The 27,144-nt window shown below is 44.0% G+C and overlaps 1 long non-coding RNA gene across 1 annotated transcript in view; it reads left to right on the top strand.

Annotated features, from left to right (window-relative positions):
* The first annotated feature begins 6,027 nt into the window (after window positions 1-6,027).
* LOC122241986 overlaps window positions 6,028-27,144 on the top strand; it is a 127,783-nt gene continuing 106,666 nt past the window's right edge. Inside the window, exon 1 of the long non-coding RNA XR_006222115.1 lies at window positions 6,028-6,303. This is a non-coding gene — a long non-coding RNA (uncharacterized LOC122241986). The remainder of the gene's footprint in view (window positions 6,304-27,144) is intronic.

Consider the following 27,144-nt stretch of genomic DNA (forward strand, 5'->3'; position numbering starts at 1 on the left):
ACTTAATTTTATTTCTGTAGACATGAGTGGGTGTCTTTATATTTACTCTTGCAAAATTTCAATGTTTGTTATCTTTTTGGACCACCCTTTTCCTCACAGGGAGAAGCATTGAGGCTTGATTTGAGTTTTAGCCTGGGAGGAAGGAGGAGTCAAGAAACAGTGAGGTCAGGTAGCCTGGGTTCCAGTTTCAGTGATGTGACAGAAAGCAAGTTACCTAACTGTACGGAGCCTTAGCCTTCTTCTTCTTCTTTTTTTTTTCCCAGCCCTCTTATTCATAGAATGTAAACTCAGAGGTGTCTGTGTTATTAATTCCAATATTTTCAGTGCCTGACTTATGTCTGACAGTAGGTGCCCAATAAATGCTTATTGGCCATATGATTGAAAGAAGGTAATAATACCTATTTTGCAGGGGTGTTGTAAGCTTTAGATAACACACATCAACTACCTGATACAGAGGCTAGGGCAAGGGAAGTGCTCAACCAAAGGCAGATATTCGTATCAAAAAATGATTGTTTAGGCCAAGGGGCCTTGTAGATATTTCCATAAGTTCCATGAAGAGAAAGAGCACAAACCATCATTTTGGGTTCTGGTGGATTATCAGGCTTAAACTGTTACACAGTTCACATTTTCTATGAAGTCCCGTTCTACCTAGGGTGCATCTGGACCACCTAACATCGCACTATCCAATATGGTAGCCACTGCCCACATGTGCCTATTTAAACTTTTAAATCATTTTTTTATTTTAAATTATTTTATTTTAAATTTTATTTTAAATCAATTAAAATAAAAAAAATTGCAAGACTCAATAGCCACACTTTAAATGCTCAATAGCCACATGTGGCCAGTGGCTGGCATATTGGGCGGTGCTTGCCTGGAACATTTTCATCATTGCAGGAAGTTCTGTTGCATTTAAGTGGTCTAGAGTCTGTGGTGGTAGAAAGGAATGTAGTAGAGTATGGGGCAAGACCATCAGTTGGGAGCCTGAAGTACACTTGTGACATGGCATTTTCTGAACTTCAGAAAATGGAGTGGAAGGAGAAGCCTTTGGGACATTTTGAAGAAAGCATGGACAGAACCTAGTGGCAGTGAAGAAGGCAGATAGCACAAAGGCTCTGGAGCTGGGTAGCAATGAAAGCCTGGCCTCATAGCTCAGCTGTACTGACTAGCCACTTAATGTCTCCAAGCCCAGTTTCTCATTTGTAAAGTGGGAGTAAGAGTATTTATCTCACAAGGTGGTTGAGAGCATTAAGTTAATGAGTTAATTACATACAAAGGCTTAGCACAGGGAGACGTAAGTAAGGTGCAATATGTGGTAGTCGTATTGCTACTAAACTCGTAGCTTGGGTGTCTGAGTGAAGTGGTGTTGACTGATATGATCATCTCTTACTGCACATTTCCTTTCGGGGCTCTGGAAACTCCAGTGCCCTCTTCCTCCAGAAACCCCAGTGCTACAAATTTCTATATGAGTCACCCTGGCAAGGTCCTAAACATTGGGCTCTTTTTCTGTCAATATAAAACTTGAGGGGCACCTGGGTAGCTCAGTCAGTTAAGCGACCAACTCTTGATTTTGGCTCAGGTCATGATCTCCTGCTTTGTGAGATCGAACGCCATATTGGGCTCCACTCTGAAAGCTAGGAATCTGCTTGGGATTCTCTCTCTCTCTCTCTCTCTCTCTCTCACACACACACACACACACACACACACACACACACACACACACAATAAATAAATAAACATTAAAAAAAAACTACTTGACCTGTCTTGTGCTCCATTTCCAAATGTGCAAGATGATTTAAAATATTGGAGTCAAGTTCAGGTGGGGAAACGCCAAAACGATAATATACCTCCCTACCTCCCCTCAATCTGATGTTTGAAGCCCTTTTACAATAAGATTATCCACCATGAGGTGCCTGGGTGGCTCAGTTGGTTAAGCATCTGACTTCAACTCAGGTCATGATTTCACGGTTCTTGAGTTTGAAACCTGCGTCGGGCTCTGTGCTGACAGCTCAGAGCCTGGAGCCTGCTTCAGATCCTGTGTCTCCCTCTCTCTCTATGCCCCTCCCCAGTTCATGTTCTCTCTCTCTCTCTCTCTCTCTCTCTCTGTCTCAAAAATAAATGAAAACTTAAAAAAAGATTACCATAATTCTAAAAAAATTTTTCTATGTTTATTTTTGAGAGAGAGTGTGAACAAGGGAATGGCAGAGAGAGAGGGAGAGAAGGAGACACAGAATCTGAAGCAGACTCCAGGCTCTGAACTGTTAGCACAGAGATCGAACTCGTGAACTTTGAGATCAGGACCTGAGCTGAAGTCGGATTCTTAACCGACTGAGCCACCCAGGCACCCCTCCACAATTCCACAATTTTAATAATAACTTCCATATTTGAAGGTCTCCTGTGTGATAGTGTTGTGCCAGCCACTTTACATGAGTTGTCACATGGCCATATGTTGTCTCCTTTTCCCAGAGGAGGAAATTGGGGTTCAGTGAGTTGCAGAGAATCTGTTGTTACCACCTCAGAGGGTAAGGTATAGATTTCTTCAGCTTGGTCATTCCTATGCCCTTTCAGCTGCTCCCTGTTTCCTTAGGGTCATCAGCCAGTCAGATCTCAGTACATGTCACTGGGAGTGTGGGAAGAGGGACAATGGGGAAACCCTGGCCCATGAGGCAGCCAGGCTGAAGGTGGAGGTCATGGGGCAGAGAGGGGGCTGCCAACTCTGTAGGAAAGAAAAAGAGAACAGGAAGTGGTCCTGCCTGGGGTGCGGTTGTGGTGCTGTGTGCATTTACTCATGTCTTGGGCCTAAAAGAGGAAGCAGATCTTTCCAGCATAGACAATGGCTGAGGTGATGGGGGTGGTGAAGGTGGCGACAGGTCATATGCTGGTTTCCTACCACTTTAACTCCTGCTCCCATTATATTTCTCTTTACACAACTGATATCTTTTATTCCCCTCAGCAACTGCGAGTTAGATATTATCTCTGCTTTATGGATGTTATAAACAAAGCCCAAAGAAGTGAAACGATTTTTCCACATAATGAATGGCAGAACTGGGATTTGAACCCCTGACTCTCAGGTGATGCTCTCCTCTCAGGTTTTTTTTTTTTTTTCATGAAACTAATACCATTCTTTCTATACTGTGTTACTCTAATTTGGCCTTTTGTAAATCCAAGAAAGCTCCCTGTAACTGTTAATACTTTTTAAAAAGAAACTCTCTCTTGGAACATTTTGTTGAATCAGCAGCACTGAGGAAATCTTGCCAGTAGGTAGCGACACAAAACCAATTAACTCAGAATACCAGTTCGTGCTTCTGCTGCTGTTTCCTTGGCAGGGTGGGTGTCTGGTTTCCTCTTGTGATTTCTAGGCTACTGGATTCTCCACCCCTTCTACCTGGGGATCACCCTGGTTTCTTAAGGCTGTCGGGACAAAGTCCCAGCCTTTAGCCTCGCCCAGACCCTTCTGGACACCGGAGTGAGTTCCTGCTTCCTTTGCTCCCCTCTATTCCTGCCTCCTAATCTTCTCAAGTGACTTAATGCTACTTGCTCTACTAACAATGCTCTCCTACATTCCATGCCTTTGTCCCTGCTGGTGTCTCTGCCTGGAGGAGCCTTTCTCCCCTCCCCCACTGGTTAATTCGTCCTGATCCTGGGGTCTCTGCTCCCCTTCCCCTATGTCCAGGCTGGGTGGGGTCTCTTCTTTATGCATCTGGCTGTCAGAGTACTGGTGGCTCTAGTGCCTTTTTTGCGTGAGTGACTTTCTCCTAGACAGTCCCCTATGAGGGTAGGAGCCATGTTCCATCGTTCTTGGGTTATTTCTACTGCTGGGCATGGAAGAGGTGCGGGAAAAAATTGTTGACGAATGAATGAACGAATGAGCGTTTACAGAGAGCCAGTGACCTGTCAGGGCAAATTCCATCCAAGGGCCTTTGTGGAGCCCCGAAGTGCTGAGTGTCTTATATGGGCAGTCATCACCAGGGAGGGTGGCTCTCCTTGGCCTACAGGGTAGGGTATTTGTGTTTTCTGCGGGGGGCATTTCTTGCTTTGCGGCAATAGCCTCTTTGAATTTCCTTAAATACCTCCAAGGGAGGATGCATTTTCTCAAGATGTAAAGAGGAGTAATTTAAATAAATGGAAAGAAAATGCATTTTAATTGCATTATTACACTAATTTATGTCTCCTGCCCCCCCTTGAAAAAGTGCTTTTTCACAGGGTGGAAGCACATTAGGGTTGTGAGTTGAGACTAATTGTTTCAGATGGCTGCTGAGAGACAATGGGCTTTGTTTTTACAGCTCTCAAAGCAGGTGCGTAAACAGGCTCATTCAATCTTCTGCAAGGCCAGATCTGGCAGGCTTCATGACTCAGGGACCACAGCTGCAAGGTCTGCACTCTCAGCACGGTGGCTGGCACATAGTAGGTGCTCAGGAAGAATTTGCCCAGTGGATAAGTGACTGAATAATAGAAAAACAGGGCTGGGTGCATGATTAAGGAGGATTCAACATGGTTGGGTCTCTTCCATAGTACTTCCCTGTGAGATCTGGTTGTAGGGAGGAGGAAGTGACTGAACATCTCCTGGGTTTCTATATGCTGTTAGGTGTGGGGCAGCCACCAGACACATTTCTTCTCTTAATCTCAGGTAAGCCTGGTTTACTACAGATCAGTAAGGTGAGGCCCAGACCAGTGAAGTCACTGGCCGAAAGTCTCAGTGTCAGAGAGGGGCCAGAATGAGGACCAGGTGTGCCAGATTCCAGCATTCAGGGTCTTCCCTCCTCCCAAGTCAGACTCTTTCACATAGTAGCTGCCACACATTGAACACTTACTATGTGCAGGCACTGAATTAGGCAGCTCTTCATATTAACCCAGTATCTAGCACATAAAGTGTGTCAAGTCAACGGCAGTAGTTACTCTTGAAAGGGCGGACCTATGCCAGCCGACTCCATCCTGTTCTGCGTCCTCCACCTTGAGTGACTATGTCCCTGACATGCCCCCTTTCCGGGAAAATCGCAGAAACCTCAGACCGTGCCTCCTCCCCTTGAGTAACCTCCCGATCACCGGTTCAAACTTCCGATCAAAACACGCGGGCGACCTGCATCACAGGACTCCGACCCTTCCCCAGCCAATCGGCGGAGGCCACGACCCTTCCCCAGCCAATCGGCTGAGGCCACAGCCATTACCTCACCAACTGCCCCTAGACCCCTATAAAACCTTTGTGCTTTTGAAACTCTCTCTCTCTCTGGTATCTCACCGCTGCGTCGGTGCAGGTAGGGGATTGAGCTCCAGCTAGCTCGAATAAAGGCTCTTTTGCTTTTGCATCGGACTCGGCTCCCTGGTGGTCTTTGGGGATCACGAATTCTGGGCATAACACTCTTAATAAGGATCCCCACAAAATCTTTTAGAAAGAGATATTGTTATTTCCACGGTGTAATAAAATGCAGATCCTGGTTCAGTAGGTCTGGGGCATGGCCTGAGATTCTGCACATTGATCATGCCTGCTCATGCTGCTCCTGGTTGCATACTGAGTAGCATGACACAGATAATAGAGCTGAGGCTCAGAGGGAGGAACTAACGTGCAAAGACACCCAGTTGTCCAAAGGTCAGCTGTTTTCTCTCACCTTCTCCTGCCTCTTAGTCCGAGTCAGGTCCGTCAGCCCTGACGGCAGACCTTGGGGCTGTACTCTCCACGGTGGTCAGGGTACTCTGTAGGTGGACCATGTGGGGCCAGCTAATAGTGCGGGCCAGGCCCACTGGAGTGGATTCCTGGGCACTCTCAGTGTGAGAACCACTGCTCAAGGCAGATCCCTCCATCCACCCAACCCACTTCTCTTTTTTGTCCAGTTGTTGTCTTCCATTAAGCCACCATTGTTTGTTTTCAATAACAGCTTTATTGAGATACAATTCACAGACCACACAATTCACTTTAAATACAAAGTGTGCTAGTTAGTGGCTTGGCTTTTAATATATTCACAGAATAGTTCAGTCATCACCACAGTTAATTTAGAACATTGTCCTCACCCCCCCCCCCCCATATGAACCCCGGTACCCTGCAGCTGGTATCCTCCAGCCCTTCTAACCCCAGGGACCACTATTCTACTACCTGTACAGATTTACCTATTCCCACGTCTCATATACAGCAGACTCCTTTATCTGTGGTTTCATTTTCCGCAGTTGCAGTTACCCGCGGTCCTGGAGCAGAGCGTTCTCCTTCTGACGAATCTGCAGAAGGTCAATAGTAGCCTAACTCGACGTCACAGTGTCCGCGCCGTTCTCCTCACGTCATCCCCTCACGTAGGCTTTTTATCGCACAGCGTGGCAAGAGTGAGTATGGTATAACGCGATACTTTGAGAGAGATTACATTCACGTAACTTTTATTGCAGTATTCTGTCATAATTGTTCTTCGATTTTATTTTTAGTGATTGTTGTTAGTTTCTTACTGTGCCTGATTTGCAAATTAAACTTCATAAGAGGTATGTGTGTAAACGAAAAAACAGCGTGGTTTGGTACTGTCTGCGGTTTCAGGTGTCCGCTGGGGGACCCGGAACGTAACCCTCGGATCATAGGGGGACTCATGTAAATGGAATTGTCCGTGGGCTTTTTTTTTTTTAATATGAAATTTATTGTCAAATTGGTTTCCCTACAACGCCCAGTGGTCATCCCAACAGGTGTCCTCCTCGATACCCATCACCCACCCTCCCCTCCCTCCCACCCCCATCAACCCTCAGTTCTCAGTTTTTAAGAGTCACTTATCTGTGGTCTTTTGTGATTGGCGTCTTTCCCATAGCATAATGTCAACGTTCACCCATATTGTAGCATCAGTGTCATCCCTTTTTATGGCTGGGTGTTATCCCAGCGTTTGGGTATATCACATTTACCGGTTAATGGACATTTTGGTCGTTTTGACTTTTTATTTGTTATGAATAGTGCTGCTGTGAACATTTACATTCAAGTTTTTGTATGGACGTGTCTTCGTTGTCTTGGATATGATGTACCTAGGAGTGGAATTTCTGGTCAAACGGTAACTCTCTGTTTAACTTTTTGACAAATGGTTGCATTGTTTTCCAAAGTAGCTATACCATTTTACATTCCCACCGGCAACAAATGACAGTTCTGATTTCTCTGCATCCTTGCTAATTCTTGTTATTATTTGAAGTTTTTATTCTAGGGTCAGCTGGGTGGCCCATTGGGTTAAGTGTCTGACTTCAGCTCAGGTCTTGATCTCACAGTTGTGAGTTCAAGCCCCGTGTCCCCATCAGGCTCTGTGCTGACAGCTTAGAGCCTGGAGCCTGCCTCAGATTCTGTCTCTCTCTCTCTCTCTCTCTCTCTCTCTCTCTCTCTCTGTCTCTGCCCCTCCCCCACTCACACCCTGTCTCTCTCTCAAAAATAAAAATAAACATTAAAAAAAATTTAAAATTGAAGTTTTTATTTTAATGAGTGTGAGGTGGACATCTCCAGTTTTTGAGGCATCTCAACTATTGGAGTGCAAAGAAACTTCTTTAAAAAAGTTTATTTACTTATTTATTTAGAGAGATAGTGGGGGAGGGTCAAAGAGAGAGAGAAAGAGAATCCCAAGTAGGCCCCACAGTGTCAGCACAGAGCCTGATGTGGGGTTCGAACCCACGAACTGTAAGATCATGACCTGAACCAAAGTCAGACACTCAATCGACTGAGCCATCCAGGTGCCCCAAGATAACTTTTTCTTATTAAAAAAATTTTTTTTAAAATATGTACTTATTTTTGAGAGAGAGAGAGCAGGGGAGGGTCAGAGCAAGAGGGAGACAGAGAATCCAGAGCAGGCTCAGTGCTGTCAGCACAAAACCCAACATGGGGCTTGAACTCACAAACCATGAGATCATGACCTGAGCTGAAGTCAGATGCTTAGCCAACTGAGCCACCCAGGCCCCCCAAGATAACTTTTTCTAATAACTGCTCTCCAGCTGTGCTATGTTGACCTCCCCTTTCTTCCAGATGGCAATGGCTGTCCCTTTATCAACATTTGAACCAGATTATAAATGTTTTCAACTACTTCCAGTTATTAGAAGTGTTTTGTGCCAGTATTAAAGACTGAATCCTATTCACTTAAAAAATGCAATCTCCTATTGATTCAAGACTCTTCTCCCAGAACTGTGTCTCTAAATGTGTGTGTGTGTGTGTGTGTGTGTGTTTGTTTTTTTTGTTTTTTGTTTTTTTTTTGTTTTTTGCAGGCCATATAAGGGGAGAGGCTGTGTCATCAGTGACCACCCCATTTTCTGTCCTACGTTCTGGCTTCTCTGGTGGGGAGGGGAATGAGAGGGCACCTGTCTCCTTATTTGGTGAGAAGACTGCGGGCTCCTCTGTTGGTCAGTGCTGCTTTTCCAGTCAATGCAGCTGGCTGTTTAGTGCCCTCTGTGTGGAGAACACCCAAACACAGGCTGTCTTTGGGGATACTTTACTGAATTCTTTGGGAGGCCCTGTGGGATCTTCTCACACCACAACTCTCTCTGATGTTGGAGACCTGGCTCCACCTGACATCTCCCACTAACCCTGAGACCCAGCCAGGGCAGCCCCCTTCTCAGACCATTCCCAGTAGAGGCCTGCAGCGTGGATCTCCACTCCTACCGGGGTTTCAGTGGGGGAGAGGGCCTCAAGGGCTGGGCCGGAAATAGCTTCGCTCTGTGGTCACTGTGTGTCTCCAAAATCTGAGGAACCCACACCTGTCATTCATTTCTCTTCTTCCACTGACTGCAGTTGTGGGAGTGGCAGGGGGAGGTGAGGATTGGGACAGAAACCTCAGAAGGCCCTGTGAAGAGTGCTGTCCCTGTCGTCCCCCCGGTCCCCTGGGGACTTTCTGAACTGGGAATGTTGGGGAATTTATTGCCTTTCCCCTGGGCTTTGGACTTAAACAGTGATACCAAGAAAAAGGAAAGAATCTAACCTTCTCTCATTACTTTCCGTTATGTGGGGCAGGGAGGAGGCCCTCCAGTGCCCCAAGGTGGGCCGAGGAGCAGCCCCTTCTCAGGAAATTCAAGCTAGGCAAACAATCGGTGACTTCCGCAGTTGTGAATTCGAATGACATTCGAGTAAAAAATGTATGAAAAGCATTTCCAGTGTGCAGAAGCAGACACAGAGCCTAGGCACAGGCAACTGAGAAAGCCTTCCTGACCAGCCCAACATGCTCATATTGCACCTTCTCAACTGCACACCTAGCCTGGACAGGATGAATTTGCATATGCTGTTTCCTAGGCCATTTCTCAAGGTCCAATATGCCAGCTAAGAGCCTGCAACTGGCTTCAAGTCCCTGTTCTATCTTCACCGGCTGTGGGACCTACAGAGGGTCACTGATCATTTCTAGGCTTTGGAGTTCTCATCTGTATAATGGGAATATTAATATTGTCTACCTCGCAGGCTTGTGGGTACTGGAGAAAGGCAATGCATGTGTGTCTTAGTCCGTCAGACTGCTATAACAAACTACCATAGACTGAGTGGTTTATAAACAACAGAAATGTATTTCTCATAGTTCTGGCTGGAGGTTTAAGATCCAGGTGTCAATAGATTCATTGTTTGGTGAGGGCTCTCCAGCTGGTTTGTAGGTGGCCATTTCTTGTGTCCTCACCTGGGAAAAGAGGCAAGAGAGATCTCTGAGGTCTCTTTTAAAAGCACACTAATCCCATTCATGAGTGCTCCACCCTCACAACCTAGTCACCTCCCAAAGGCTGATACTATCACATAGGGGGTTAGGATTTAACATTTGAATTTGGGGGACACCTGGGTGGCTCAGTTGGTTGAGCATCTTGATTTTGGCTTAGGTCATGATCCCAGGATCATGGGATAGAGCCCTGCTGAATGTGCAGCCTGCTTCTCTCTCTCTCTCTCTCTCTCTCTCTCTCTCTCTCTCTCTCTGCCCCTCTCTCTTGCTTGTGCTCTCTCTCCCTCTCTCTCTTTAAAATAAACAACAGGGGCGCCTGGGTGGCTCAGTCAGTTAAGCGTCCGACTTTGGCTCAGGTCATGATCTTGCAGTTCGTGGGTTTGAGCCCTGTGTTGGATTCTGTGCTGACAGCTCATAGCCTGAAGCCTGCTTTGGATTCTCTGTCTCCCTCTCTGTCTGCCTACCCTACCCACCCCCCCCCATCAAAAATAAATAAACATTAAAAAAAATTAAAACAACAACAACAACAAATTTGAATTTTGGAAGGATGGAGACATTTAGCAGCAATGTGCCTTATTTGGAGTCTGTATAAATTAAGCACTCGATTCTTCTTTCCCTGATTCCATCACAATTTGCTCTTAATGAATAATTTAATATATGAATTTGAATCACCACCTTCACCAATTGCAGAATGAAAAACTATTTCCTGGTATAGAGGAAGCCAGTCAGTAATGGGGCAGATAGGCTGTGTGGAGAGGTGTGGGTGGTGACCTGTCTACCTTTCCCACCGTCTCATGAGGACAGCTCTCTACCCATGACCTCCACCTAATCACAAGGACACAAGATGCAGTAGAGATGTAAGAACAGGTCTCATGCCTGAAGATGCCTGGTCCAGAGCTATATTACAAAATTCAAATCCCACCTGATTCAGGTGCTATCATGGTAACAAGAGGGAAATGTTTGAAAAAGCTCTGCATTGTATTTATATCTAGAAAATAGTGGAAACACTTTTAATTTTGTTTAAATTTATCATAAACTTCTTCAGAAGGGAAATCAAATTATAATTGCCTGTTACAAAAATGAAGATGGCTGGGATTGTATGAGGCAGGAAAATAATTGTAAAATGTTCATTTTGAGTTAACATCTCAATTTATGAGAAGTCATAAATACCATTAATGAACTATGAGTATTTCCTACTCTTATCAAGTTTTACGGCTTTCCACAATTTTCTTAAACAACTTTCACACTTAGACATCTTTTTTCCTTTTTATTTATTTTTGAGAGAGAGAGAGAGCAAGCAGGGGAGGGACAGAGAGAGAGAGAGAAAAAGAATCTCAAGCAGGCTCTGCACTGTGAGAGCAGAGCCCGATGCGGAACTTGAACTCATGAACTGAACTGTGAGATCATGACCTGAGCCAAAATCAAGAGTCAGATGCTTAACCGATTGAGCCACCCAGGCGCCCCCACGCTCAGACATCTATACAAATAATGGGATATCGTTTAGATGAGTAAAGATGAGCTCTGTGACACAAGAAGATAACACACGAAAGGGGACTCGGCACCTAAATACAGAGCTGAGTGAGGTTATGTCTCATCTTAGGGCCTTCACCTCTGTTAATCATCCAGCTAACTAAAACCTCTTTGCTTAGCTCAGAAACGTGTATTCAGTTTTCTTATCATTTTACATCTTAATTTTAAAAGTGCTTCTGGGTCCAAAGACATGGTTCCATAGTTTCCTCTCAGTTAGATATGATTTTTGCATCAGAGGGAGAGATAAGTTCTCATTTATTGGATTTGCCTTGTTCTGTTTCATCCCAGCAGGCCACAGGGAACTCTCAACCACTGGCATGTGGCTTTACCTCTCTAGAATCGAGGAGAGGGCATCAGGTCAGGCTATCAAAAATTCTGGATGCTTTTTATGTGAGGCCTGGAGTCAGTCTCTGATCTGACAGTGATAACACGAATAGTTTCTCCTGCATCCATATCCCTTTGTGGTATATCCAGATGCCCACCTGCCTGTATTGCTTGGTAGAACAGACTTCTTTGTCATCTTTGTTCTATGAGGTGGGGCAGAGTTATGAATTCTGTTGCTGTTGCCTCAGGATGGCCTTTCCCCCATATTGCATCCTATCAGCTTCTTAGCAATGCCTGGCTCTGTCCTTATGTTTACTCGCTTTTGTTTCTCTGCACCATGAAATGATTTGGCTTTTCCCCTACTCCACTCATGTGTCTGCTTATAGTCTCTGAAGCCACACCACTTTACCATGATGTGCTATTTTTTCATTTTTTTAAGTTTATTTATTTATTTTGAGGACGGGAGGGGCAGAGAGAGAGGGAGAGAGAATCGTAAGCAGGCTCTGTGCTCAGCACATGGCCCAACATGATACTCATGAACCGTGAGATCATGACCTGAGCTGAAGTCAAGTTTCTTCAGCTTAACTGACTGAGCCACTCGGGCACCCCTACCATGATATGTGTAATTGTAAGTGTCTGGCCTGGAAGGGGACAGTTTCCCCAAATAGACAATATTAATAATCATTATGTATCTCATGTAGAGAGCACTCTTAGGCTCTGTCTCTCTTTCTTAACACACACACATACACACACACTCTCTCTCTCTCTCTCTCTCTCTCTCTTAATCGTAAATATAAAACATTATAGGGGCACCAGGGTGGTTCAGTTGGTTAAGTTTCTGACTCTTGAATTTGGCTCAGGTCATGATCTCATGGTTTGTGAGTGTGAGCCCTGCGTCTGGCTCCGGGCTGACAGTGCAGAACCTGCTTGGGATTCTCTGTCTCCTTCTCTTCTTTGTTTCTCCCCTGCTCATGCACGTATGCTCTCCCTGTCTCTCAAAAATAAATGAACAAACATTAAAAAAACATTATAAATCCATGGGAAAATATAATAAGCATAATTATTTATTGTAGCTTCTTTCTGTGTTTAATTTCCTTTGTCTTTAGTATATTTTTCATTTTTTTCCCCAAGTTGAATCTCAAGTGGTGAACTCAGTCCTTATTTGTTTGAAATAATCTCACTGTGAAATACTAGTTTAGCTGAGCACAGTGTCATAGGTTGACAATAGTACTGTCTCAGCATTTTGAAGCTGTTTTCCCATAATCTGACATTTGTTGATGGTATTGTTGATGATGTACCGCTTAATTATTATTATTTTGCAGGAAATCTGTTATTTTGAAGTCTATAGCAGTGTAATTGGTATTGTTTTGCTGGAAATTTGTTTTCTTATCTCTAGGTGCTTATAAGATTTTATCTACATCTTGGGAATTCTGTAGTTTCACTCTATGTATAGGTTTAGATTTGTTTAGATTTTATTTTCTTCATACTCATTATGGTTCTTAAATCTGGGAATCCGTGTCTTCATCAATTCTCGAAAATTCTCAGCTATTATTTCTTATCATTTCTTCAAATATTACCTCCCTCATTCATATCTTTTCCTTCTGGAAATCCTATTAGATGTAGGTGGACATTGTCATTCTATCCTTAGCACTCTTAAGTGCTCTTTCATATTTTTACATCTCTCTGTTTCTTTGTGCTGAATCTGTAGAATTTCCTGAGGGTCATATTTCAGTTCACTGCTTCTCCATTCAGCTTTGTCTAGTACTATTTTGCTAAATCTGTCTCAAGTTTTTTAAACATTATTTTGATGGTTGATATTTTTAAAAAAAGCTGTATTGAGATGTACTTCATATACCACATAATATACCCAATATTGGTGAAGTGTACAATTCAATGGTTCTTAATATAAATGGCTGAATTTTTAATGTCCAAGAATTCCATTTGTTTATTTTAAAAACTTGCCTGCTTTAAAAAAATGCCTTGTTCTCCTTTTATTTAACCCAATGTATTTATTTTGGGTTATTAATTTAAACACATTTATAATCCTTATTATATTATCTTATTATCTGAAGCTCTTGTGAGTTTAAGCATTATTTTTTTTTCCTTTAAATTATATTTGTTTGCTGACTCTCACCCAAGGTCGGTTGGTTCCTCATTTGCCTTTTAATTTTGAGCTTATCTTCAGTGGACATTTATCTATTAGGATCACTCACAGTATGGGAAGAAATTATGTCTGTCTGCAATAGTTTTTCAGTTACTTCTATAAGGGGCCCCAGGGATATTGCCAGCTTGTAACAAATTTCCATGCTAATTTATTAGCTTGTGTTTTTCTGGATTTTAATGATAGTGTACATTTTAACTATAAAGCTATGTGAAGTATGGGGCTGTGCTTATAAATTCCCAGGGAGGATTTTTTTTTTTCCCATGCAGACCTCAGAGGCAGATAGGTATCCTCTTTTCTCCCTGTAATTAAGGGTAGATTTTTTTCCTAGTCTACATAATCACCAAGAGTATAGCCCTTTGACGGTCCTAGCTTCACGTGGGCTTTTAAATTTCATTTCTTTCCTTAGGCTGATGTTCTCATATCACAGTGTCCTCAGATGGCAGTGAAACCCAAACCCTGCATATGTCCACCAGAAGACATATACAAGTGTTTATAGCAACTTTATTCATAATAGTTCTGAATTGGAAACAACCCAAATGCCCATTAACTATGGAACTGATAAGTAAATACCAGATTATTTTTATAGTGGAATATTACACAGCAATGAACAAGAACAAACTGCTGATACATGCAATAAGATGGATGTATGTCATAGACATACTATATAATAAAAGAAGCCAGATAAAAAAGAATAGTCAATGTATGGTCCCATTCCTATAGAATTATAGAACAGGCAAAACACTACTCTTTGGTGATGAATCATAGTAGTGGTTATACCTGAGTGGAGATATTGACTCAAGGGGGGTTTGAGGAAGACTTCTGTGGATATATTCTGTATTCTGAGCTGGGTGAAGTTTAGTTACATGGTTGTACACATATGTAAAAATTCATTAATCTCTATGCTTAAGAATTGCCCAATTACTGTATGCTAATTTTGCCTCAATAAAAAAGTAAACAAAAACTAAGACACCCCATATCCAGCCTCCCTGAGCAGCTATAAGGTAACTAACATGTTTGCCTCTCTGGTTTTGAGTTCCTTTCTGTTTTTAGGGCTTGGAGGTTTTCTTTCCTTTCTTTCTTTCTTTCTTTCTTTCTTTCTTTCTTTCTTTCTTTCTTTCTTTTTCTCTTTCTTTCTTCTTCCTCTTCTTCTTCCTCCTCCTCCTCCTCCTCCTCCTCCTCCTCCTCCTCCTTCTTCTTCCTCTTCTTCTTCTTCTTTTGATAATTCAGCTGAGAAGGTAAAAGAATATTTGTGATGTATTCTGTAGAATTCCTGCTGTTTCTTTGAGGATGGCTCACAAGAGTCCACCATATTGCAGACCTAGAAGTCTTGGGCCTCCTTCTGTCTCAAATCACTTTTGCATGCATGTAGCAGATGCATCCAGTGGAATACAAACTTTTTAGCATAGGTGTTTCTCTGTCTAGGTGTTTATGACAAGTCACTTTGGGGTAGATTTGTGTTCAGGGAAAGCCCTGGTGTGGGCTATTTTAGTTATAGAAGCATGAGTCTCCCAGTGACCTGGTAAAAGGATGGAATAGGGCCTGATGTGGCTAATGGAGACAAACCCTATCAATGATTCTCACATGCAAAGCTGATTTGGGGAGAAAAGCTGTGCAAATTTGCAGAAGGGTCAAGGAGTCTCCTGTAGGGGGAAGCATGCAGATTCTGATTGTCTGCATTGAGAGGTTCAGCTGTACTAAACCTCTGAGGGATTAGGATGATGTAGTCTGAGGTCTTCCAGTAAAAAAAATAGCCATCATCTAGATAGTCTGGAATGGTGACCCAGGTGCAACACTGAGGAGGTCACAAAAGGGCCATTTCTTTTTTTTTTAATCTTTTTTTAAAAATAAAGGATGATTTTTTAAAGTTTATTTATTTTGAGAGAGAGAGAGAGAGAGGGAACGTGAGTTGGGGAGGTGTGGAGAGACAGAGGGGAGAGGGAGACAGAGAATCCCAAGCAGGCTCCGAGCTGTTAGTACAGAGCCCTACGTGGGACTTGAACTCACAAACTGTGAGATCGTGACATGAGCCGAAATCAAGATCGGAAGCTTAACTGACTGAGCCACCCAGGTGCCCCTGGAGGGGCCATTTCTGACAGCATATGGCTGAGATGAGAAGCCCTTTGTGACCCAGCCTCCCTTTCACTAGAGTTAAAGTTGAGAAATACTGGCTGTGCCTGAGGTGTAACCTGAGTGACCACAGCATGGGAAACCAAGCATCAGAACCCACATGGCCTGTACAGGGAACTGGAACAATAACAGCACCACCTCCATATGGACAGAGGATCCACCGACTGTGTGGGGCCAGTTGTTTACAGCAGCCCTGTGAGGCACAAACACACTCAGTGACAGATGAAAACTGGGGCCTCCTTGTGGACAGGTGAGACTTTCCAGTCCTCACTGCACCTTGCCTTCAGAAGTAGAACTGGACCCCTCAGGCTGAATATACTCCAGTGGTATGGTAGACTCAGGGGCTTGGTTAACCAAAAAATATTTACAACTTCCTCTTCCCTTGTTGTCTCTACAAAGAGGGTGATGAACTTTCTCAACTTCCCAGCTTCCCTTGCAGCTATGGTCATATGATCTACTTCTAGCCAATAGGATGTAGGCAGAGTTCCCATTTCAGGTGAAAAGGCAAAACCTCTTTGCCCTTTGCTCTTCCCCCTTCTTCCCACCAGGAGGCACAGCAGCCTTCCTGTGATCATAAGAATGAATGACAAACTTAAGGATGCTGAACCAGAAGCCTGGATCCTTGAGGATATTTTCAAGCAGTGGTTCAGCCCTGGGCTGCCTAACTCTGGATTTGTTGTAACGGGAGAGAAATACATCTCTTTTGTGTTATTAACCCACTGTTAATTGGGTTTCCTGATGCTTACAGTAGAACCCATTCTTTCTTTCTTTCTTTCTTTTTTTGTCAAATGCTTTTTATATTTATTGAAATAATTATTTTTTTTTTCAATATATGAAATTTATTGTCAAATTGGTTTCCATACAACACCCAGTGCTCATCCCAAAAGGTGCTCTCCTCAATACACATCACCCACCCTCCCCTCCCTCCCACCCCCCATCAACCCTCAGTTTGTTCTCAGTTTTTAACAGTCTCCTATGCTTTGGCTCTCTCCCACTCTAACCTCTTTTTTTTTTCCTTCCCCTCCCCCATGGGTTTCTGTTAAGTTTCTCAGGATCCACATAAGAGTGAAACCATATGGTATCTGTCTTTCTCTGTATGACTTATTTCACTTAGCATCACACTCTCCAGTTCCATCCACGTTGCTACAAAAGGCCATATTTCATTCTTTCTCATTGCCACGTAGTATTCCATTGTGTATATAAACCACAATTTCTTTATCCATTCATCAGTTGATGGACATTTAGGCTCTTTCCATAATTTGGCTATTGTTGAGAGTGCTGCTATAAACATTGGGGTACAAGTGCCCCTATGCATCAGTACTCCTGTATCCCTTGGGGAAATTCCTAGCAGTGCTATTGCTGGGTCATAGGGTAGGTCTATTTTGAATGTTTTGAGGAACCTCCACACTGCTTTCCAGAGTGGCTGCACCAATTTGCATTCCCACCAACAGTGCAAGAGGGTAGAACCCATTCTTTAAAAAAATTTTTTTTTCAATGTTTATTTATTTTTGAGAGATACATAGAGTGTGAGCAGGGGGAGGGGAAGAGAGGGAGACACAGAATCCAAAGCAGGCTTTAGGCTTTGAGCTGTCAGCACAGATCCCAACATGGGGCTCGAACTCACAAACTACGAGATCATGACCTGAGCTGAAGTGGGACACTTCACCGACTGAGACACCCAGGTGCCCCTTCAGTAGAACCCATTCTAAGTGCCACAAGGGAGAGGCCTAAGAGGGTTTCCTAACAAGGGCTTGCAGCTGCTCTAATGATTAATTGGAAAAATGAAAGAAACGTGCTCATGGTTGTAGCCTCAGCTGGTTATGTGGATCATGTAGTTTGAGGCCTTATCTCATCATTCTCAAAATGGCACTATGACAGAAACAAAACAGGCCTGATCCACACTTGATACCTTTGGAGACTAAAGCCCAGAGATATTCAATGAGGAATTTCTAATTATAAAGTAATACAGGTTTATTGTACAGTCAGTGGAAAATATAGAAAAGTATAAGAGGAAATTACTTGAAATCCCCTCCCCACCACACAGCGTTTTCATGCATTTTATTTTGGTCTTTCTTTTGTACAAGCACACATCAATACACACTGGATTTTTTGTTTTTTTCTTAAGTGGCTTTCCACAGGCCCCCAGATTGCCACTGTGGAAACCAGGATGGAAGCTGGGATCATGGTATCAGGACTAAGCATAACCATTTTGCTTAATAGATAGTAGACTGTATAACTTACTAGTTTTTACCCTTCAAAGAATGAGGAGAGGATCCAGAGAAGGCCACGGAAGGCCATCCAAGGACTGTGGTAGGCAAAGTACTGCCCTCTTTCCAGTCTTACTTAGAATTTTGTTTTCTTACTCAGAATTTTCTCTGTGGTGACCTGGCTTTAGTGGAGCACAGTGACCACTGCACTAAGGTTGTCTTGTTCTCTGGAATAAGCCAGTGGTCGGAGTCTCCTGACAGGCCCCGGGGAGATGGTCAGCAGTCAGAGTGGGGGCACCTCTGTCCCTTCATGCTGGTTAGAGTCCTGGGGTCCCAGAAGGTTTGGAGAAGAAGGAAGGAGGAGGAAAAATGGGGGTGGTAGGAGGAGAGAAAAGAAGGAAGGAGAAAAAGGAAGAACAGACATAGAAAGAGCAAAGCTCTGTAGACACCTGATGGATGGGTTTCTTCCATCCCTATACCCTAGACATGCTCTTCTGGGCCTGCATTTCTGTCCCAACATGATGTTAGCAAAACACACACAGGCCTGGTTTCAACTTCTGCTTCTTACCCAATGTGACTTTGGCAGATTCTTTAAATTTCTGGAGATTCTGTTCCCTTTTGTGTGTCGTGGGATGACAGACAAGGCTACCACAGCAGTTACAGAGAACAGGGTGGTTTGGGTTGGTAAAAACTTAACACTTGACTCTCCCTGGTGCCAGGTGGGGATGCCTGGTGGGAAGCGTTAGTGTGCCCTAGCTTTCTTCAGAGTAAACAGATTCTGTCTTCTAACCTGACTGGCACAGTTCATATGGGGGAAGGAGACAAATGTCTCTACTCCTCAAATTTACATGTGGTGGAGGCTGGTGGAGGAGAGAAGAAGGTCAGCATTTCAGATCCTCCCACAGTTCTTGCTGCTAGAAGACAAGAGCTGGAGAGGTGGACTCGAAGAACAGGAGTGTGGCTGGGCTCCAGGAATTCTGAAGCCGGTGTCTCAGACATTTGCTATGAGTGTATCTCTCTCTCCTCTTCCTCCTCCCCCTCCTCCTCCTCCTCCTCCTCCTCCTCCTCCTCCTCCTCCTCCTCCTCTTCATCTTATTACTTCACCTCTTGGCTCCTTTTTGCAAATATGCTTAATTTTCTTCCTGAAAATTGGCTTTCTTCATCTGCTGAAACATGGCACCTCCAGAGGGTTACGTGTTACAGCCTTAGTGACCACAGTGACATGTTACAGGCCTGAACTGATTTTCTCTCTGGTCTCGATTCTAAAAAACCCAGGAAAAGGTCTCACTGGCTGAACATGGAATAGATGCCCACACTTTGACCAATCACCTAGGGTCATGTAAAAACTCTGTAGCCCGCCAGGATCCATATGGAAGGATAAGGGGGTGGAGATTTAGAATAAGAGGTGCTAGGAGGCAATTCCATACGAGTTTACTATGGGAATTCACATGTAAGGAGTGTTTTGGGGGAAAGGCTGGAGTCCTCAGAGAAAGCTGGACAGTGAGAAACCCCAAGAGACGCCAGAACAGGGTGTGATAAACAGGGAGGTCTGATAATCAATCATAAGCTGTTTTCTTTGCTGGGATGTAAAACTACTCTGTGTCTTCAAACACGCTGCAAAGCCTGTCCTGTGCTTTTGAATGCCTGTGTGAGTGATTTGGGTGGAATGAAAGTTTCTATGTCTTAGACCCTGATTGGTGCCTAGTAGAAGGGAGAGGTAGGTTGCAAAATGTGGATGTGGTGAGGTAAATGTGCTTAGAACTAGAATTTTCTTCAAGAATGTGAACTACCTGGGAATTTTCAAAAATCTGGAAAATAGCAAAGGGTTTTCTATGGAATGAGAGGAGCTGCTTGAGTCAACTTTAGTTAAGCATCAGTGGATTGGGGCTTCAGCTGACATTTGTGTTAGTATGCAAAATAGGGGTAGACTCTATATAACAAATAAGAAATGATGTAACATATACAGAGTTTAGCGTTCAATAAATATGCAGTAAATAGTAGTTCCTGCCTCCCTCACCCATCTTACTCCCAGTATTCAGGGACATGATTTTAAATACTTTCTTAGATTTACTTCTGGATGAAAGAAAATATTTTTGAAAGGGTAAGGGTTTTGGAAGTAGACAGACCTAGATTTTCATCTATTTTTGTCTCTTATGGAATAGTTTCTCCAATTTATATAACCTCTCAGACATCTCTCTCTGCATCTACATCATGGGGGTAATGATGCCAACCCCGGGGTATGGGGTTAACAGGTGAGAGGAAGTATGTAAAGCACCCCAGTGCCTGACGCATACAATGGTGCCCACTAAAGAGTGATTCCATCCACTTCCCATGTTTCTTTCTCATTTCTTCAATTTCACTATAGGCTCCTTGAGGGCAGAAGCCATGTTTAATAATAACATGGAGTTGTTTTATTTTTAAGCCCATATTTCTCATATGATTCTCCTAACGGTCTTGTGAGGAAGGCAGAACAGAGTCTTATTTCTTCCACTTGAAGGAGGCGTTAAGGTGTGCTTAGCATACAGCTTGCACATGTCTGATGCTTAATGTTTGTTGAGTGAATGTTGAATGAATTCCACATGTGTAGTCACTCTGTGACTACTTATTGAACCTGCCCACTTCTTTATTCATTCGTCAAATATTTATTGAGTGCTTGCTGTGTGCCTATCTGTGAACCGCAGCAAAAGCCCTTGCCCTTGTGGTGCTCAGTTTGTAGGGAAATAAATTAATAAATTAATGACTAAATGAATTGAGAAGATGAGGAAGAGTTGCTGCTTGGATACCAGTGGCTATAGAATGAATGTTTGTGCCCCTTCAGAATTTCTGTGTTGAAACCCGATCCCCAATGTGATGGTTTAGGAGGTGGAGCCTTTGGGAAGTGATTAGGTCATGACGTTGGAGCTCTCATGAATGGAATTTGTACCCTTATGTAAGAGACCCCAGGGATCTCTCTTGCCCTTTAACCACTTGAGGAACTGTCTATGAACCAGGAAGACAGCCAGCACTCAATATCAAATCTGCTGGCACTTTGGTCTTGGATTTCCAGGCTCCACAACTGTGAGAAATGAATGTTTGTCGTGTAAGTCACCCAGCACATGGTTGTATGTTATAGCAGTGTGAATGGACTAAGACAGCAGTCCTGGATATTTTCTTTCTGACCTTTGAAAAAGGAATACTTGCAGAATTTTAGAATGACAGATACGGAAGGAACTTTGGGGGAACATCTAGTCCTGTCAAATATACTTTTTAAAACCTGAGAACACTATGTTCTAATGAGAACTTCTGACCAGTAGCAAATTTCTAAAGCAGATGCAAAAAGTGCTTCTTTGTATCTATTTCCAATTCCTTAAAAATATTCTTTGGCTCCCAAACTCTTTCTAGCTCCCATTCCGCTTCTCAACTTCTCTTACAAGACTTGAGATGGTAGATTATATACATAACCTGTCTCCGTTCTCTGTGCTCCTACTCCGTCTCCAACCCCCTGTCCGGATGCACCCCATCTTCCATCAGAATGGGTCTGGGCACAGTTGTTCTTCTTCTGTTCTCATTCTACCTGACCTCCTGGCAGCTGTGGCACAACTACTTCTTCCTAGAAACACACTCATCTTTGGTGTCTATGGAATACTTCTCTCCTGGTTTCCTGCTGATTTGTCTGATCTTCCATCTCCTCTATTGGCTCTCCTCTTCTATGTTTTGAGTTTCCTATGAGTCAGTCTTAGGTCTTCTCATTTACTTCCATAGACATTTCCTAAGTAATCTCATTGATTACTCATTGATTTTTTTTTTTTTTTTGAGAGCGAGAGAGGGTGCAAGTGAGCAAGGGGTGGGGAGTGGTGGGGGGGGAAGAGTGAGAAAGAGAGAGAGAGAAGAGGGACTCACCTAAAGTGGGGCTCTTGTTTTTACCAAAGCAGGGCTTGTGGTCACCTGAAGTGGGGCTCGAACTCACAAACCATGAGATCATGACCCGAACTGAAGTCAGATGCTTAACTGACTGACCCACCCAGGTGCCTGATGCCCTCAGTTTTAAATATCATCTATGTTTTGAGATTGTCTAAATTTCTTTCACCAGCCAAAATTTCTCATGAACCCCAGACTTAAATATCCAAATGCCTGCTTACCATTTTGATATCTCACAGTAACTCAGAATTCTTACCCAAAATGAGAGCTCTCTACCATATTCAAACTGTTTAACTCCAATTTGCCCTCTCACTCCACCCGCCCCCACCCCTGCTCCTAAGAAACCACTTGCTCAGTTCTGGGGATGTCCTGTGATTTTGTTCCTCTCCCTCAAACCAAGCACTCACTCCTATAAGCCTCTTTCCTCCTCCTAAATGTACTTTCCACTTGTCCAGTTTGTCCATTTCCACTGCCACTGCTTGTGGTTTCAGCCCCATCAACTTGCTGGATCGCTATAATCTCAGCCCCTTACCCAGTCTCTCTGTTTCCACTCTATTAAAATACAAATAATTTCATAGTATGCTGAGGTGTAAAGATCCTTCAGTGCCCTTGCAGGACCTCACAGTAAAATCTGAGCTGCTTTCCAGGGTGTGGCAGACCCTCTCTCCAGGTGAGGATCTCTCACCGTGCCTACCATGCCCTAGTCATGCAGACCTCTCTTGGTCTCCCACACCGGACAGAGTCTTCCTAGTTTCAGGGCCGCAGCACTCACAGCTCCCTCCCTGAGCCTGGGACTGTCTCCCTCTTACTCCCCCTGGCTAGCCCCTTTTCAGTCTTGGTCACAGCTGAGTGGCTCCTCTGAGAACCTTTTCTAAACATCCTCTCTGAATAGCTGCCTAATTTTCTTCGTTACTTCACCCCGTTGGTTTCCTTCATGGCACTTGTCACAATTTGCAGTTATTTATCTGTTTACTGGTTTATTGTCTGCCTCTCTTACTAGATTGTGTGCCCATGAGGCCAGGGCCCACATCTGTTTTGGTTATTGCAGAGTACCTAATGCAATATGTACCTGTTGAATCAATACTAATGGATGATGTCTAAGCCAGAAGATTGGTCTTCTGGCCTCAGTTTGTTGTTGCCTTTCTCTCAGTGACTGTAGAGGCTACTGTTTTGTTTGCCCAGCACCTCTTCCTCTTATTTAGTCTAGAAACACACCTGGGGTGGGTGGGGGGAGTGGATGAAGTATGTGGACTTGGTTGGGCCAGCAGTGGTTCTCTATGGCCCAGGAATGGGCATGTGACCCAAGCCTGGTCAATCTGAGTGTGCCGCTGAGGTTCTGCTAACTGAGGTTGGCAGGAACAGACTTTCATTCCTAATTAGTTGTGAGGCTGTAAGGATGTTAGCTTGCAGTGCTGGGGCAGCTGGTCTGAGAGTACAAAGCCAGAGATGCAGAGACAAGAGGCAGAGAGTGAGGGAGTCCTGATGGTGTCCCTGTCATGGGCAGCTCCCTGAGCATGCTCAGATCCTGGAATGACCTGTACCGCTGGCTCATTGCCCCTGACATTTCCTGTTCTTGACACACACGCTCACGGAAATCGCGAATATCGAGAAGCAAGTTTTTTCTGGATAAGCATCAAAGCCTTTTATTTTCAATATTTTTTTTTTCTTTGAGCTGCTGGGGGAACTTTCTTCTTCATTACCAGTGTCACTTGGAGAGCTTGTGTGCCACAGGCTTTGATCTAAAACTGTTGAAAGTGACAGCAGCTGCTTTTGCTGAGCAGTCTCACCCCAGGCACCCCCTTCCCCACAATGCGGCTGGATAATGAAATGCAAATGGTCTGGCCAGAGCTCTGCCCGTGAAGGATGCCCTGCCTGCCTCAGGAAATGCTGGCTGTGCAAGGCTGCCTCTCGCCACTTCTCCAAATGGTCTTTCCTACCTCCAGCCACCCCGCTCCCTGCAGGTCCAAGGATTTGAACCGTTGAATGTCTGCATGAACTTGGATTTTCCCCCTTGTTGTTACGTGCGTTTAAACCTCCACTGTCATTTCATTTCATTTTTTTAAATGTTTATTTATTTTGAGAGGGAGAGAGAGAGTGGGGGAGGCACAGAGAGAGAAAGAGAGAATCCCAAGTAGGCTCCACGCTCTCAGCCCAGAGCCCAACGAGGGGCTCAGACTCATGAACCATGAAATCATGACCTAAGCCAAAATCAAGAGTCAGATGCTTAACTGACTGAGCCACCCAGATGCCCCTTCCATCTCACTTCTTTACTATGTCCACTCCCTTCCTAGGGCTTAGGAGTACCTGGGGCCTCCCAGTCACCTAATGATTGCTGCCTGAGTAACTTATACCTTCTGAGCTCCAGCTCCTCATTCTCCATATCTAGCCTCTTAGCCTCAGCAGCCTTCTGTCATGTTGACAACTATCAGGTATAAGGTGAAGGTCTTTCTGCCACCTCCTCAGTTCCTTTTCCAGACTGTTTATTTCCTGCAGAGCCCCATCTTTCTGTCTTGACCCTAGGCTGTAACCTTCAGACTCATCTAGACTCTTCTCTTTAACTTGCTCTACAGATCCAGGCAGCAGCCCTGTCCTGGTGATTGTTGATTGATTGTTTCATTCAATCCAATTACCAAGGACTCTCTGTCAAGTCTTGTGTAGGCGCCAGGGAGACAGAAAATAGAGCTGCTGTCTCTCGGTCTATTGCTTGGACCACTGAGGCAGAACAGCTGTGCCCTTAGCCCAAGGCTATATTAAAGCTCTCTAAACTGATTTTTTTGGTATATTTCACTTCTCTGGAAAAAAATCTATCATGGCTGTCTGTTGTCCATAGAATGAAGTCCAACTTTAGTCTAGAGGTGTGCTGTCCAATGTGGTACCCATTGCCACATATAGCTATTGAGCACCTGAAATGTGTGCGCTCTGAATTGAGATATGTGGTAAGTGTATAATATATACAGAATTTCAGATACCTAGTACAAAAGAAGAAAAAAGAGAATATGAAATGACTCATTAGGTTTTTGATTAATTACAGGTTGAAATAATATTTTGAATACATAGGATTAAAGTATTATTAAAATTAATAACTTAAAATATTTTTTTAAATATTTATTTTTGAGAGAGAGAGAGAGAGAGGCAGAGCATGAGTGGGGGAGGGGCAGAGAGAGAGGGAGACACAGAATCCAAAGCAGGCTCCAGGTTCTGAGCTCAGAACTGTCAGCCCAGAGCCAGATGCAGGGGTCGAACTCAGGAACCATGGGATCATGGCCTGAGCCGAAGTTGGACGCTTAACTGATTGAGCCACCCAGGTGCCCCTAAAACTAGCAACTTTTACTTAAATTTTTTAATGAGAATATTACACAATCTAAAGTTAACACGTGGCTTGATTTTTATATTTCTATTGTTAGCACAGGTTCAGCATATGAGGCTTCCCATAATCTGGCTCCTAATGACTTAATATTATCTTATGTTATCCTCACAATAGGCAGATGTGGTTTCTATATTTACATTACTTCATTGATGAAGAAAGTGAGGTTAGAGAGGCATGAGTGACTAGATAAATGGATGTGAAAGTCAGCACCTGGAACACATGTCTGAAGTCCCACAAGCCTCAGGGGAGTACTGTGTAGCATCACATGCATGATGCCTGCATGCCACTGTCCTGTTCCCTCCCTTCTGCCAGTGTGTAAGATATGGAAAAGGGGCAATAAAATCATAAACCCTGACTGGACAGACCTGATACTGGAGGAGGACTGATTGTGCATTATTTACATAGAATTATATGTTAAGTGTGCTCAAGAAGAGTATCTAGTATCCATCCATTGTGGACACCACTTGGTTAGCCTCCCACCATGTGTGGCCACCATGATCAACAATTAAAAGTGAGCCTTGGTCTCAACCCAAGTTGGAGGTCCCTGGTGGCAGATTTCTTGGGCTCCGGAGGTTGCTCCTTACTTCAGAAGCTGGTGGGTGAGTAATTGAGTTGGTCAAAGTGGCCCCAGGGCCTACAGGAGTCAACGGGAAGCAGGGCCTTGATGTTGAGAGGACATCCTAAAAAACAAAGGACTTGGGGCAGCCAACCAGTTGTTAGGAGGTGGAGCTGGATGCTAACCAGCATACCGCATTGCATCCCAGAGAGCACTTCTCACCTTCTGTGCACCTCTAGTACCAAACATATAGTGGGGCTCTGTGTGCCACCTCAGGGAGTTGAAATTCAATCTGAAGACATGGGGAGCTACTGGACAGTTCTGAGCAGGGGAGTCAGATGGGGAGTTTTAAAGCCAGAGTCTAAGTGAGAAATTAAGCATGCCTGGAGCATGAATCGAACAGGCCTGCCAAAAGTCCATTTGCATGATGCCTTTGGAGATTTTTGAACAAATTCATTTAAGGAAAAAAGGAGCCAGGAATGATGAGCTGGACCCTTGGTTTCTGGAACAATGGAGCAATTCTTGTGCATCATGGTCTCTTTCATTCATACCAAAGACTGTATGATGCCTGGCACTCCTGCTTGTGTTGAGTTAGCTGGCAGATGCCCATCGATGATGGCTGGCAGGTAGGTGCCTGGTGGATATGGGTAGGGCAGGAGTGGGGTCTGCCAGTAGTTAACTGCCTCTGCTGTTGAGAAGCATGCACGATACAGCTCCTGGTAGAACCAGACATCAATGGTAACTTGGCAGGGGGTTGGAATTCCTGATGAGAAGGCTGGGGAGGGGCTGTAGGCATTTTTGTTCATGTGGCTCCATCTGCCCCCATAGGCTCTGGGACTTTGAGAATGCTGAGTTTCTAGTGCTTGGAGCACCCCTAATTGTTTATTGATATCTGAGGTGGGTGTGGGGACAAGAAGGGAGATGTGGCATTGCTCAGTATCTGGTGGCTGATTTTCTCAGAAACCCATGGAGGAATTCCTGATTCTGGGAGTCTTTCAGGGCCTTTTCCTCTTTTTCTGATCACAGGGCAGCTTCTCAGTTTTGACAGATAAGTGTATTCAAAGAACTGCCTATTCAGAATTAATCTTCCAGTTGGCCTGACCCTGCTCCCACAGCTGGTGTAAGCTCCTCTGTGGTGTACCTCCCAGGAATGGATAAATGGGCAGTCAGGGGCAAATAGCTTCATAGTCAACTGAGCATAACTTAAAAAAAAAATTAGTTTTTGCGTTTGAGACAAAAATGGAATGACACTGGCCAGTGCTAACTCAGTGACATTTACTTTTTTATTTTTATGTTTTGCATTTGAGGCAAAAATGGAGTGGCACTGGGCGGTGATAACTCAGTGACATTTCTCTGTTCTCTTT

The sequence above is a fragment of the Panthera tigris genome, chromosome C2, assembly GCF_018350195.1.
Source record: "Panthera tigris isolate Pti1 chromosome C2, P.tigris_Pti1_mat1.1, whole genome shotgun sequence".
In the NCBI taxonomy this organism is placed as follows: domain Eukaryota; kingdom Metazoa; phylum Chordata; class Mammalia; order Carnivora; family Felidae; genus Panthera; species Panthera tigris.